The 13,963-nt window shown below is 43.5% G+C and overlaps 1 pseudogene across 1 annotated transcript in view; it reads left to right on the plus strand.

Annotated features, from left to right (window-relative positions):
* Positions 1-5,080, plus strand: part of LOC308512315 (centriole and centriolar satellite protein OFD1-like) — a 142,450-nt pseudogene extending 137,370 nt beyond the window's left edge. Inside the window, exon 17 of the transcript in view lies at positions 5,015-5,080. The product of the transcript in view is annotated as a centriole and centriolar satellite protein OFD1-like (transcript). The remainder of the gene's footprint in view (positions 1-5,014) is intronic.
* The last annotated feature ends 8,883 nt before the right edge of the window (positions 5,081-13,963 follow it).

Consider the following 13,963-nt stretch of genomic DNA (forward strand, 5'->3'; position numbering starts at 1 on the left):
TTTTGATGACTCTTCAATTGCTTCCATAGTTATTGGCCTGTTGAGATTTTTAGATTCTTCCTGATTGAGTTTTGGAATGTTGTATGTTTCTAGGAATATGTCCTTTTCCTCCAGGTTGTCTAGTTTGTTGGAGTGGAGTTGTCCATAGTATTTTTTAACAATCATTTGTATTTCTCTGGGGTCTGTTGTTATTTCGCCATTATCATTTCTGATTTTGTTTATTTGGGTCCTCTCTCTTTATTTCTTGGTGAGCCTGACTAGAGGTTCAACAATCTTGTTTATCCTTTCAAAGAACAAGCTCTTGGTTTCATTGATTTTCTGTATTGTTTTTTTTTTTTTTGTCTCTATGTCATGTATTTCTGCTCTAATCTTTATTATCTCCTTCCTTTTGCTCCTTCTGGGCTTTCCTTGTTGCTCTCTTTCTTATTCTTTGAGAGGTAGTTTTAGATGATTTACTACCATTTTTTCTTGTTTGTTGAGATAGACCTGTAGAGCTATAAAGTTCCCTCTCAGGACTGCTTTCATTGTGTGCCATAGGTTTTGGATTGTTGTGTTTTCATTGTCAGTAGTTTCCAGGATGTTTTTAATTTCTTCTTTGATCTCATTGGTAACCCAATCAATATTTAATAACATGCTATTCATCTCCTAAGTGTTTTTATTTCTAAGTGTTTGAAAATGTTGAGTTGTTTTTATTCTAGTTTATTTCTAGTATTATGCCCTTGTGGTCTGAGGAAATGCTTGGTATGATTTCAATCTTCTTGAATTTGGGGAGACTTTGTTTGTGACCCAGTATGTGGTCTGTTTTTGAATATGTCCGATGAGCACTTGAGAAGAACGTATATTCTGTGGCTTTGGGGTGAAATGTTCTGAAGATGTCATTTAAGTCCATCTGATCTAGTGAGTCATTTAGGATTGCTGTTTCTTTACCATTTTATTTATTTATTTATTTTATTTATTTATTTATTTATTTATTTATTTATTTATTGTCTAGAGGATTTATCCAGTGATGTCAGTGGTGTATTAAAGTCCCCTACTATGATTGTATTGTTGTCAGTCTCTCCCTTGATATCTTCCAGGAGTTTTTTTTTTTTTTATGTATTTGGGTGCTTCTGTATTGAGTGCATATATGTTTATCAGGGTTAAATCCTCTGTATATTCAATCCTTTAGTATTATGAAGTGGCCTCCCTTATCTCTTATTATGGCCTTCACTTTGAGGTCTATTTTGTCAGATATAAGTATTGCTACCCCAGCTATATTTTCATTTCCAGTTGCCTGAAAGATATTTTTCCATCCCTTCACTTTCAGTCTGTGTGAGTCCCTGATTCTGAGGTCAGTCTCTTGTGGACAGCAAATGTATGGGTCATGGTTTTTTTTGTTGTTGTTGTTTTGTTTTTGTTTTTGTTTTGTTTTTTTTTTATCCATTCAGCCACTCGATGTCTTTTGGTTGGAGCATTTAGTCCATTTACCTTTGAAGTTATTATTGAAAGGTACTTGTTTGTAGCCATTTCTATTTTTTCTGTGTGTTTTCTTTCTGAGCTTTTTATTTCTTCTTTTTACACTGATCCCTTTAGCATTTCTTGCATTGCTGGCTTGGTATTGATAAACTCCCTTAGCCTTATTTTGTCTGTGAAGCTTCTTATTTCCCCTTCAATTTTGAATGATAGTCTTGCTGGATAGTGTATTCTTGGATTCATTGCTTTGCTTTGCATCACTGTGTAAATTTCCGTCCATTCTTTTCTGGCCTGATGTGTTTAGTTGAGAAATCATATGATAATCTAATGGGAGATCCCTTGTATGTAATTTTCCGTCTCTCTCTTGCAGCCTTTAAGATTCTCTCTTTGTCCTGAACATTTGCCATGGTAATTATGATGTGTGTTGATGTGGGTCTTTTAAGGTCACCTTGTTTGGGACTCTCTGTGCTTGTGTGACTCTTTTTTCTTCCCCACCTCAGGGAAGTTTTCTGATATTAGTTCTTCAAATAGGTTTTCTAAGTCTTGTTCCTCTTTCTGTTGTTCTGGCACCCCTATTATTCGCATGTTGTTTCGTTTCATGTTGTTCCATAGCTCCCTTAGGCTCTCCTCCTGCCTTTTAATTTTTTTTCACCAATTGCAATTCAGTTTGGGAGTTTTGCTTCCCTGTCTTCTAATTCGCTAATTTGGTCCTCCGCTTCTTCTAGTCTACTGTTGAAACTTTCAATGGTGTTTTTTATTGCAGCTATATCACTCTTCATTTCTTCTTGGTTCTTACATAATTTATTGATTTTTTTTTCTGTTTCTTCTTGCTTCTTGCATAAGTTGTTGAGTTTTTCCTTCATCCGGTTTATGCACTCTAAGACCCTTAATCTGAATTCTTTTTCTGTCATGCATGCCTCGGTTTCACTTAGCTGCTTTTCTGGCGAGTCCTCCTTCTCTTTCTTTCGGGGGTTTCTTTGTGTACCCATGTTTGATCTCACCGACATATCTAGATGTTGAGTCATTCAGCGACTGCTCCTTGGGTGGCAGTGGCTCCTCGGGCTGTGGTTGCTCCTCTGGCGGTTATTGTAGCAGCTGCTCCTCAGTTGGCAGCAGCTCCTCTGGTGGGTGCTGTTCACAGTTGTGGTGGCTCCTCTGGCTGGTGGGGGGAGGCTTTTCACACAGAATCTCTTCCTGAGACAGAGGATGTGCTGATCACGAAGCTGCTGTTCCTTGGTTGGGGCTGGCTACGCACGCAGCTGCTACTCCTTGACCTGGGGCGGACTGCTCACGTGGCTGCTGAACCTTGATTGGGGGCTGGCTGCATGCTGCTGTTGTTCCTCTGTGGTGGGCTGCTTGTGGGGCTACTGCTCCTAGTATCGGCTGCTGCTCATCAGACAGGTGCAGGCTGTTGTGGCTCTGCTCCTCCGGTGCATGCTGTGTAGAGCTGCCACTCACCAGATGTGGCCGGTCTGCTCATGTGGTTGCTGTTTCTTGGACCGGGTTCGGCTGCCGCTGCTCCTCGAATGGGGCCAGGCCACTTGCAGAACTGCTGCTCCTCGGATGGGCACACAGCTGCTGTTCCTTGGATTGGGCAGGCTGCTTGTGCGGCTGCTGCTGCTTGGACAAGGGCAAGATGCTTGTTCAGCTGCTGCTCCTCGGACAGGTCAGACTGCTCATGTGGTTGCTGCTCTTCGGATGGGGAAGCGGGCTGCTCACACAGCTGCTGCTCCTTGGATAGGGGCAGGCCACATGAGGCTGCCTCTCTTTGGCTCGACGCAGGCTGCTCACGGGGCTAATGCTCCCTGGACAAGAGTGCACCGCTCACATGTCTTTTGCTCACGTGGTTGAAAAAATAATGTGTACAGAAGTAGGAAATAAAGGAACAAACAACAAAAAAAGGAGAACAAAGAAAGAAGAAAGAATAAAAGCAACAAACAAAAAAAAGGGGGGGGGGAACAAAAAAGAAAAACAAAAGCTAACAAAATAATAAATAAAATTGAAAAATTGAAATGTCATTCCTTTGGCTGGGTTAAGATCCCAGTTTTCTGGAATGTCTGTGATCTTCTGATATTTTCAAAATCATTTTTTTAAGAGTTTCAGAGAAATCAAAATCTACACTAATAAAAGAGAAAAATGGTAATTGGCGTACGGCACTACCCTTTTCATTGGGTAATCAGGGCTATATGCAAATTAACTGCCAACTGAGATGGCAGTTAACTGCCAACAAGATGGCGGCTAATTTGCATATGTAGGCACATGCAGGGAGGCGAAAGGGAAAGCAGGAAGAAGCTCCCTGCCACTGACAGTGATGGGAAACCCAGGGGGGAGCTAAGAGGTGGGGGGCAGTTCAAAGGCGGCCCTGGGGCCACCTTTGCCCTTCCCCCCAGCCATGATCTGAAAATCAGGCGCCTTTGCCACCCTGGCCAGTGATAGCAGGAAGTAGGGGTGGAGCCAGCGATGGGAGCTGGGCACGGTCGAAACTGGCAGTCCCGAGAGCTAGGGGTCCCTTGCCTGTGCCTAAAGCGGAGCCCATGATCGCGGGGCCGCTGCAGCTGCGGGTCCCTGCTACCCGAGCCGGATGCCTCAGCCAGAGGCGTCCTGCAGGGGCAGGGGCGGAGCCCGCGCGATGGCGGCGCCCCCCGCTGCCACTGCGGGTCCCCGCTGCCCGGGCCGGACGGCTAGGCCAGGGGCGTTAGGCCTGGGCAGGGGCGGAGCCTGCAACCACTGGGAGCTGGGGGTCCCCTGCCCAGGCCTAATGCTTCGGCCAGAGGTGTTAGGCCTGGGCAGGGGCAGAGCGGGGGATCACGGCGCTGCTGCCACTGCGGGTCCCCGCTGCCCAGGCTGGATGCCTCGGCCAGAGGCATCAGGCCTGGGTGGGGGGCGGAGCCGGGGATTGGGGGGATATGATGGTCCCCTTGCCCAGGCCTGAAGCCTGGGTCAGAGGCGTCAGGCTTGGGCGGGGGGTGGAGCAAGCGATCAGAGTGAGATGGGGGTCCCCTGCCCAGCCATGATTCCTGGGTCAGAGGCCTCAGGCCTGGGCGGGCGTCAGAGCCAGTGATCGGGGGGAGATGGGGGTCCCTTGTCCAAGTCTGACATCTCTGGCGGAGGCTTCAGGCCTGGGCAAGGGGCTGATCAGACGATCGGAGGGTGATGGGAGTCTACATCTCTGGCCGAGGCATCAGGCCTGGGCAAGGGGCAGAGCCAGCAATCGGAGGGGTCTGGGGGTCCCCTGCCCAGGCCTGACGCCTGGGCCAGAGGCATCAGGCCTGGGCTGGGGGCAGAACCAGTGATGGGGGGAAATGTGGGTCCCCTGCCCAGGCCTGACGCCTCTGTCAGAGGCGTCAGGCCTGGGCAAGGGGCCGATCCTGCGATTGGAGGGTGATGGGGGTCAACGCCTGAGGGCTCCCAGTATGTGAGAGGGGGCAGGCTGGGCTGAGGGACACTACCCCCACACACACACCCGGTGCACGAATTTCGTGCACCGGGCCCCTAGTTGTTTAATAAAATTAATACATTAATACACCTCTAATTTCAAAATTATTCTTTCTCCTCTTTTCAGAGCTCAATAAAGAGTGTCAGAGAAGACTCACAAGTGGACAAGCTGCTCCCTAGTGATAAAGATTAAAGGTATGCTTTCCCCGACATTGTGTTCTTATGCAAATCATTCATCACATTGCTGACTTTGTTAGCCCAAGAGCATTGTTCATATGTTGAGGTCTGCCTCTAAGAAACTATTGAATTAATCAAAATTACTGACTGCCAAAAGAATCTTTTACATTTTGAAGTTATGATATGGCTACTGATTAGGAAAGGAATGAGAACATTAGAAAGGTCCCCTAATGAACTGACAAGAATTTAACAAATTTTTAAAATTTTTGTCTTTCTCTAATTTAGTTTCACAGGGCTGTCTCATGAAGAACCAGATGACTTCTGGTAACCACCTGTGTTGCCCAGCTTTTTTCTCATGTAACACAATGTAATAAATACAATTCTCAATAAAAAATGTTTGTTTAATACAGGGTGGTTTCTTTTTCATCATTTAATTTGGTACTCTAGTGTATAAAATTAAAAATAATCAGAATTCCTCATACTTAGACCTTTCATTACACTAGAATGAGCTGTTACGTGTTTTTTTCCTCATTTTTGTGTTAGATATTTCTTTGAAAATCATGTTATTGGTCAAATTTCCGGACTGCATTTTGGTCGTTTCTTCTGTGTTCCTTGCTCTCCAGAGTTGGGCTATTGCCTGTCAAACCAGAGGCCATCTTCCCCAGCACCATCCTTCTGATTTGTCCCTCAAAATAAAGACAAAGGTTTTTCATTCTAGGTGCCAGAAACAGCATAGTACACTGGGCTTTATTTCTGACATCTTTGTCTTGAGAATGAACCCAAACCCTGAGAAGAAAAGGTAACAGTTACTGAGCACTTACTGACTGTGTGTCAGGTATTCTTTAAACTTGTACCTGTATTAACTCACTTAATGCTCATATCAGCCATATGAAGTGTGACTGCCTGCATTTTATAGATTAGGGAACGTGGGACACAGAGGTTAGAGACTTGACCAAGGTCTTGTGACCATCCAGTTGTGCAGCCAGGACCCAGGTGTCTAGACCAGCATCGCTGCCTCTAGCCTGGGCTGTGCTGGAGCTGCTTCTATGGAATACATCCCAGGACTGGGAATGGCTCAGCCCCTAGAAGCTCTTCCAGAATGGCCTTTAGAAAAAGCACTTCACCCAAATCCAGCCTAACACAGGAAGGATTTATCTGGTCAGTCCTTCCATGAAAATCCTGGAGTGGATCATCTTCCTTTACAAATACAAGCTAAGCTGAATTGTTTTTGCCATTAATACTTGTCTAGCCCTTGAGTTCTACAACAAAATGATAAGGCTTTTTAGTGTTATTCTTTAGGCTTTAAGAAATGTATCTTTGAAGTATTTTTAATCCTTGACAATATGTTTTTCATTTCTTAGTTTTTTTAATTTTAGAGACGGGGACAGAGAGAGACATCAGTTTGGTTGCCTCCCCTACGTGCCTGACCAGGGATCAAATCTGCAACCTGGGTATGTGCCCTGACAAGAAATCAAACCTGTGACCTTTTGGTGCACTCCAACCAAGTGAGCCACACCAGCCAGGGCTATTGAAGAATATTTTGGAAAGTAATTGAAAGAATTTAAGCACTATTTTTTTTTGTCACAATTAGCATAAGCAAAACATTTACTCATGTTGCCACCAAGAATTTGACATCTCTTGCAACAGCTCTTAGATAACATTATTTTTCTTCCAGCTTTATTGAGATAAAATTGACAGAAGATTGTGAGTTTAAGGTAAGGTATATAATGTGTTCATTTGGCACACTACTGCAGAATGTTTGCCACCATGGCATTCAGTGACACCTGCATCATGTCATATAATTATCAAATATTTGTGGTGAGAACATTTAAGACCTACTCTCATCAATATTCAATTATACAACATAGCATTATAACTATAGTTACTATAACACATAATAGATTTCCCAATCTTACTCATTCCCTAACAGGGAGTATATGCTTTTTGGCCAACATCTCTTTTTGCCCACTACTCAGCCTCTGGTAAACCCTTACTTTAGTCTCTGTTTATATGAGTTCTTTTTAAGATTCCACATATAGAGATTTAGCATTTGTCTCTGTAATTTATTCACTTAGCATACGAATCATCCATGTTGTTGCATATGCGAGGATTTCCATGTCTTCTCATGGCTGTGTTTCTAGGAATTTATCCAGGATGTTCAATTGTTGGCCTATAATTGTTCATAGTAGTCTCTTACACACACCCACACATATTTTTCTCCATTCATCCCTTATAGACACTAAGCACTTAGGTTGTTTCTATATCTTGGCTATTGTGATTAATGCTGCATTATATCTGCTAACATTGGAGTGCAGTCTTCAGTATTCTGTTCTCATTTTCTTTTGATAATACCCAGAGGTGGAATTGCTGATCATATGGTAGTTCTATTTTAAATATTTTGAGGGACCTCCATATTGTTTTTCATAGTGGTTGGACCAATTTACATTCTTACCAAGAGTGCACAAGGGTTCCCCTTTTCTCCATATTATCACCAACATTTGTCTTCTTTATGATAGCCAACCTAAATGTGTGAGGTTATAGCTCATTGTGGTTTTGATTTTGCATTTCCCTGATTAGTGATTTTGAACACATTTTCATGTACCTGTTAGCGATTTGTATGTTTTCATTGGAAAAACGTCTTCAATTCTGCCTATTTTTTGGATTAATTGTTTTTTGTTTGTTTTGGCTTAGGTGCATTTTATTGGTTTTCTGTCAGAATCCTTCTACAAAAGGGCAAAGTTAAAATCCAAGTCCCTAATAAGGCAGTGAGAACCCTCCCCTTTACCCAGAGCCCTCCACCCTTCTCATGTTCATGGAGGTGGAGAGGGGGCTAATTCCATCCCACTTAGTGGGCTCCGTTAACGTCATAGGTAACATACAAGTTTTACATTTGTCACAGACGTGTTAGAAACCCCAAAAGGGGAAAGACCTTCCCCCTAACTCACCCTGCCCCTCAACCCCACCCCTCACACGTTGGTCCTGGCTGCAGGAGCCTGTCGTTAAGAACTGGTGCCATCCAGCAGGAGTTCTAACCCCAAGAAGGCCGCGGCCAGGTTATAATCCAGGAACATCCGTCCTCCAGCAGCACTGCGGAGCCCAGCACCATCTCACTCCCGGAGGCCGGCTATGTTCAATCTGGGCCAGGGAGAAGCCGAGGATGGGCAGGGAGAAGCCGAGGATGGGGCCGTGTCCGGGAGCTGGTGCAGGTAAATGCAGTCAGACTTGAAGGGGCAGCGGTCATTCCCCCGCGCAAAGTACCAGCATCGGATCTGGCTGGTCCGAGCCTTGAAGTTCCTGATGATTTGCACCTTCTCTGCCCCCCTCACTCACCCAGAATTTGTGGGGGATGATGTAGCTGGAATAGACACGGCACTGGGGACAGGCCTTGATGACATTCAGCGGGAAGTGCTGGCGGCTCATCCGCCAGGTGCTCAGGCAGCCCAGGCAGTGGGCTTGTGTGCAGTTGGGCAGGATGCCGAAGATCCGCTTGCCCTCCGGCTTGTCCCACACCTTGTCCATGCAGATGCCACACACGACATCGCGGCTGTCTTGCTCCCTCGCAAGGTCCGTGCTCTGAAGTGGGGCCCAGAGCCCCTGGGCAGGGTCTGACTTAGGCCGAGACTTCTGGGAGTAGCCGTGATCTCCATCAGGTGATGTCAGCCACCAAGCTCCTCATTCCGGCTGGCCAGCCCCTCGAGGCCAGGCTCCGTGTCCCAGATGGCCTCAGCCTCGGCCTCAGCCCCTCCCTAACCCACAGCCACTGTGGGCAAGTAGGTGGGCTCGGAGCCCCTGCGGGTCAGCCCCAGCGGGAGTCCTGGCTGGGTGACAAGCGGCTAGGAATGGCGGCGGCCCCCACTGCACGTGGCCCGGGGGCTGCGGGTGCTGATAGCTGCACCAGTCTCCATGGAAGCAGAATCCTCGCTGAAGTACCTGCAGTCCTGGGACGCCTTCCTGTCTTGAGCAAAATGGCAGCTGGATCCCGAGTGATGGGCCCGTCAGGTAAAGGTCCTGAATGGCCACTGGGAGTGGGGTCTGTCCTCCTCACCATGGCTGCCGCCACCGCCACCGCCATCCAGCCCTGCAGGGTCCATGCCAGCTGTAGCTCCTAGTGCCTGGATTAATTGTTTTTAATGTGTTTTGCTGTTGAGTTGTATGAAAGGGACAGAATATATACTTTGGATATTAACCTCTTATCATATAATAGTAGATGAATTGTGAATACTTCCTCCCATCCTATCTAGTTTGCCTTTTTATTTTGTTGATGATTTTCTTTGCTGTGCAGAAGCTTACTTTGATGTAGTCCCACTTATCTGTTTTGGCTTTGTTAGCTTTGCTTTTGGTCTTAACCCCCCCCCCCCCCCAAAAAAAAAATAATAATTGCCAAATCTGTTAAGGAGCTTGCTTATGTTTTGTTCTAGGAATTTTACTGTTTCAGGTCTTACATTCAAGTCTGTATTCCATTTGGAGTTGATTTCTGTATAGGGTGTAAGATAGCGGTCCAATTTTTATTCTTTTGCATGTGCCTACCCAACTTTCCCGATAAAATTTGTTGAAGAGACTTCTTTCCTTATTGTACATTGTTGGCTGCTTTGTCATAACTTAATTGACCATATAAGCGTGGATTTATTTCTAGGATCTCCATTTTGTTTCATTGATCTATGTATATTTTTATGCCAATACCATACTATTGATTACTATATCTTTGTAACATATTTTGAAATCAGAAGTGTGATGCTTCCAATTATGTTCTTAACATCATTTTAGCTATTCAGATTTTTGTTGTTTTGTGATTTTATACAAATTTTAGGATTTTTTTTCTATTGCTATGAAAAAAAATGACTTTGTAATTTTGATAAGTGTTACATTGACTTTTTAGATCTCTTTGGGTAATATGAACATCTTACCAGCATTCTTCCAGTTGAGCATGGAATATTTTCCATGTATTTGTGTCTATAGTTTCTTTTATCAGTGTCTTACAGTTTTCAATGTATAGATGTTTTATCTTTGTTAAATATACTCCTAAGTATTTTCTTATTTTTACTAGAGGCCCAGTGCACGAAATTCTTGCACTGAGGGTCGGGGGTCCCACAGCCCAGCCTGCCCCTTCTTATAGTCCGGGAGCCCTAGTGGATGTCCTACTGACAGGGAGTGGGCCTAAGCCACAGTCTGGCAGCAGAGGCTCGGAGCAGGCCCTCTGTGTGTGTGTGTGTGTGTGTGTGTGTGTGTGTGTGTGTCCGTGTACACTGGGGGCCTGCCCCCAGCCACACTGCTGAGGATTGGAGCAGGCACCCCTCTGTGTTGATCTCTCAGGCTCCTGGCCGCGGCTGCGTGTTGTTTCCTCCCTTGAGCGTGGCCAGGGTAGGGGGGAAGCTTGGCTTCCTCCATCACCGGGGGCAACTCAAGCCTCCTGCTCCATGGCTGCTGGCATCTTTGTTGGGTTAATTTGCATACTCTCCTTGATTGGCTGGTAGGTGTAGCTTAGTGACACCAATTTGCATGTTTCTCTTTTATTGGTGTAGATACTGTTGTAAATGATAGTTTTCTTAATTTTTCTTTCTGAGTTTTCATTGTTAGTGCATTGAATTTTATATATTGGTTTTTCATTGTTTACAGATTTTTCTTATTGGTTCCAACAGTAGTAGGGTACTTAGGGATTTCTATATATGATACCATGTCATTTGCAAATAGAGACACTTTTACTTCTTTCTGATTTGGATAGGTGGGTTATTTATTTCCTAATTGTTTTGGCTGGGTCTTTCATCCTGTGTTGCATAAAAGTTACAAGAGTACACATCCTTCTGATTTTAGAGGAAAAGCTTCCGGCTTTTCACTGTTGAGTATGATGTTAGTTGTGGATTTGTCATATATAGCCATTGTTGTGTCTCAACAAACTGGTATTGGCACAAAAACAGGCATAGATCAGTGGAATAGAATAGAGAGCCCAGAATTCAATCCACGCCTTTATAGCCAATAAATATTTGACAAAGGGGGCAAGAGCATAGAAGGGAGTAAAGACAGTCTCTTCAGTAAATATTGGGAAAACTGGACAGATACATGCAAAAAAAAAAAAATGAAACTAGACCACCATCTTAAGCCAATCACAAGAATAAACTCAAAATGGATTAAAGACAAATATAAGTTGTAAAATAATAAAAATCTTAAAAGATTACAAGTAGTAAAATTTCAGACATCTCTTGAAGCAATATATTTTCTTATTTGTCTCCAAGGAAAGAGAAACAAAGGAAAAAGAGACAAATGAGACTACCTAAGAGCAAAAAGCTTCTGTACAGCAAAAATGTGGCAGAAATCATGGGAGAACAATCAGTTAACACTCTGAGGGAGGAAAGTTTAACCTTTATTTCACAGATCTGCTAGTCCAAGGAATTCCAGATTCAAAGCCGGAACTGAACTAGTGGGGAGGCTCTGACCTATATATCTCCTCCTGTGATGGGCCCCAGAGTCCCAGCAGCTCTGACTGTCAGTCTTGGCTCCGCCCAAGTGGGCTGTGGCGGGGACCTGGGATTAGGCTCTGCTGCTCCACCCAAGTTCAATACTCATTCTGCAATCAGAGGCATCAGATACTGAAAGCATGTTCTAGTAGAGTCAATATTAAAAGGCAGAAGAAAAGTTATACAGATATAATGCACTTGGAAAAATGGCCAAAGTTATTAAAAGGCAAATATAAAACAAGAGGGTGCTTTTACCATAGAGTAATTTCATAAACTAATGCAGAAATTAAGAAACATTGTGGTTATTTTCAAGTAACTGTAGAGCAAATATCTTTCCTATGAAAGGTCTTTTACACAATAAAAATCAATTACACGAAAGACCTAAAAAATGTAAACAATGTTTATTTTGGGTAAATAATAACTACATAATTAACATGAAATAATTAAGTGAATTTCAAAATCAAACTTAAAAATTACAAGCAAAGCATGCAGTCTGTGTTAACTAATTTCTAGTAGTAAAAATACATTTTTCATTTTATAACTATTTCATTCCAAAAAAGTAAAAATTCTGATTGGGAATTTTTACAGTTGATGTGGCAACACTTTTTCACATTTATTTCCCTCATCTTTCCTACAAAATCTACATTTCAAGTTCCTTATATTTCAACATATTTAACACTTTCAGATCCAGGAACAGTTTTTCTTCCCATAAAAATCTTACATGTAATTTGAGAACTGGCTTTGATAAATCAGCTACTACTCAAAAAGAATTTACAGTTACCAATTTTGTGGGCTCTGCAAGGAAAGACTGTGTTGGGGGAAAAACAGGCCCGCCCATAAAAGTCCTTTATCACAGAAAATAAATGGGTGGTTTTAATTTTACTTCAAATCTTTATCTGATTTATTCAAGGGGCATTTATTTGGTAGTGATCCATGTAATCAAAGAGCTAAGTAATATTGAGGCAAACAACTTATCTGACAGATCAGGAAAAGGTTATAAGGATGCTCAAAGAACTTAGAACTACAAGGTACTTAATGAAAACTACAATCACATGAAAGAGAATATAGAAACCATAAGAAATAACCAGTCAGAAATAAAGGATACAATATCTGAACCTGGCCAGTGGCTAAATTAGTTGGAATATTGTCTCATAAACTAAAAGTGGGTTCAATCTCCAGTCGGTACATTTGAAGGAAATCAATTATTTTTCTTTCACACTGACATTTCTCTCTCCTGAAAATACATTTAAAAATACCTCACTTTTAACTGCTCATTAAAAAAAAAGAATACTAGTATGATATTTGAAATGAGGAATACACTGAAAGGAATAAATGGTAGGTTAAATGAAGCATAGGTGTGATTCACCAATTTGGAAGATGGGGTATAAAAAAACACAATCAGATGAACAGAAAAAATGATAATTAGCCCTGGCTGGTTATCTCATTGGTTAGAGCATCAACCTGCACACCATGTTCCTGGTTGAGGACATGGGCCTCGGTTGAGGGTTTGTCCCTGCCCCTGTTTAGAATGCATGCAGGAGCAATCAGTTGATATGTCTGACATTGATCTCTCTCTTTTCCATGCTCTGAAAAGCAATGGGAAGAATACTATTAGGTGAGGATTAACACAGAGAGGAAGGGAGGGAGGGAGGGAGGGAGGGAGGGAGGGAGGGAGGGAGGGAGGGAAGGAGAGAGAGAGAGAGAGAGAGAGAGAGAGAGAGAGAGAGAGAAGGAGGAAGAGGATAATTCAAGGGAACTTAGGGACAATATAGAATGTACCAACATCTGCATCACAGGGGAACCAGAAAGAGAAGGGATTGAGTAAGGGAATGAGAACCTATTTTCAGAAATAATGAACAAAAACTATACTAGCCTGGTGAAGAAAAACAGCACAGTCATGAAGCACAGTCCCAAACAAGAGGAACTAAAGAAGCCCACACCAAGACATATAGTAATTAAAACTGCAAAGGTTAAGGACAAATAGAATATCTTAAAAGCTCCAAGATAAAGATAGTTACCTAAAAGGAGGGTCCCGTAGGACTATCAGCTGAAACACCAGGTCAGATGGGATTGGCATGAAATAGTCAAAGAGATGAAGATAAAGGACCTACAAACAAGGCTACATTATCAAGAAATGCAATTATTTAAAACTAGTGGCCTGGTGCACGAAATTCGTGCAATGAGTAGGGGGTGTTCCTCATCCCAGGCTGCACCCTCTCCAATCTGGGACCGCTCGAAGGGATTGGGCCTAAAATGGCAGTCGGACATCCTTCTCACAATCCAGGACTGCTGACCCCTAACTGCTCACCTGCCTGCCTGCCTGATTGCCCCCAACTGCCCCCTCTGCCAGCCTAGTCACCCCCAACTACCCTCTGTGCCAGTGTGCTTGCCCCCAACTTCCTGCCCTGCCAGCCTGCTCACTCTCAAATTCCCCCTCTGCGGGCCTGCTT

This window comes from Myotis nattereri, assembly GCF_964212035.1.
Source record: "Myotis nattereri genome assembly, chromosome: Y".
Lineage (NCBI taxonomy): Eukaryota > Metazoa > Chordata > Mammalia > Chiroptera > Vespertilionidae > Myotis > Myotis nattereri.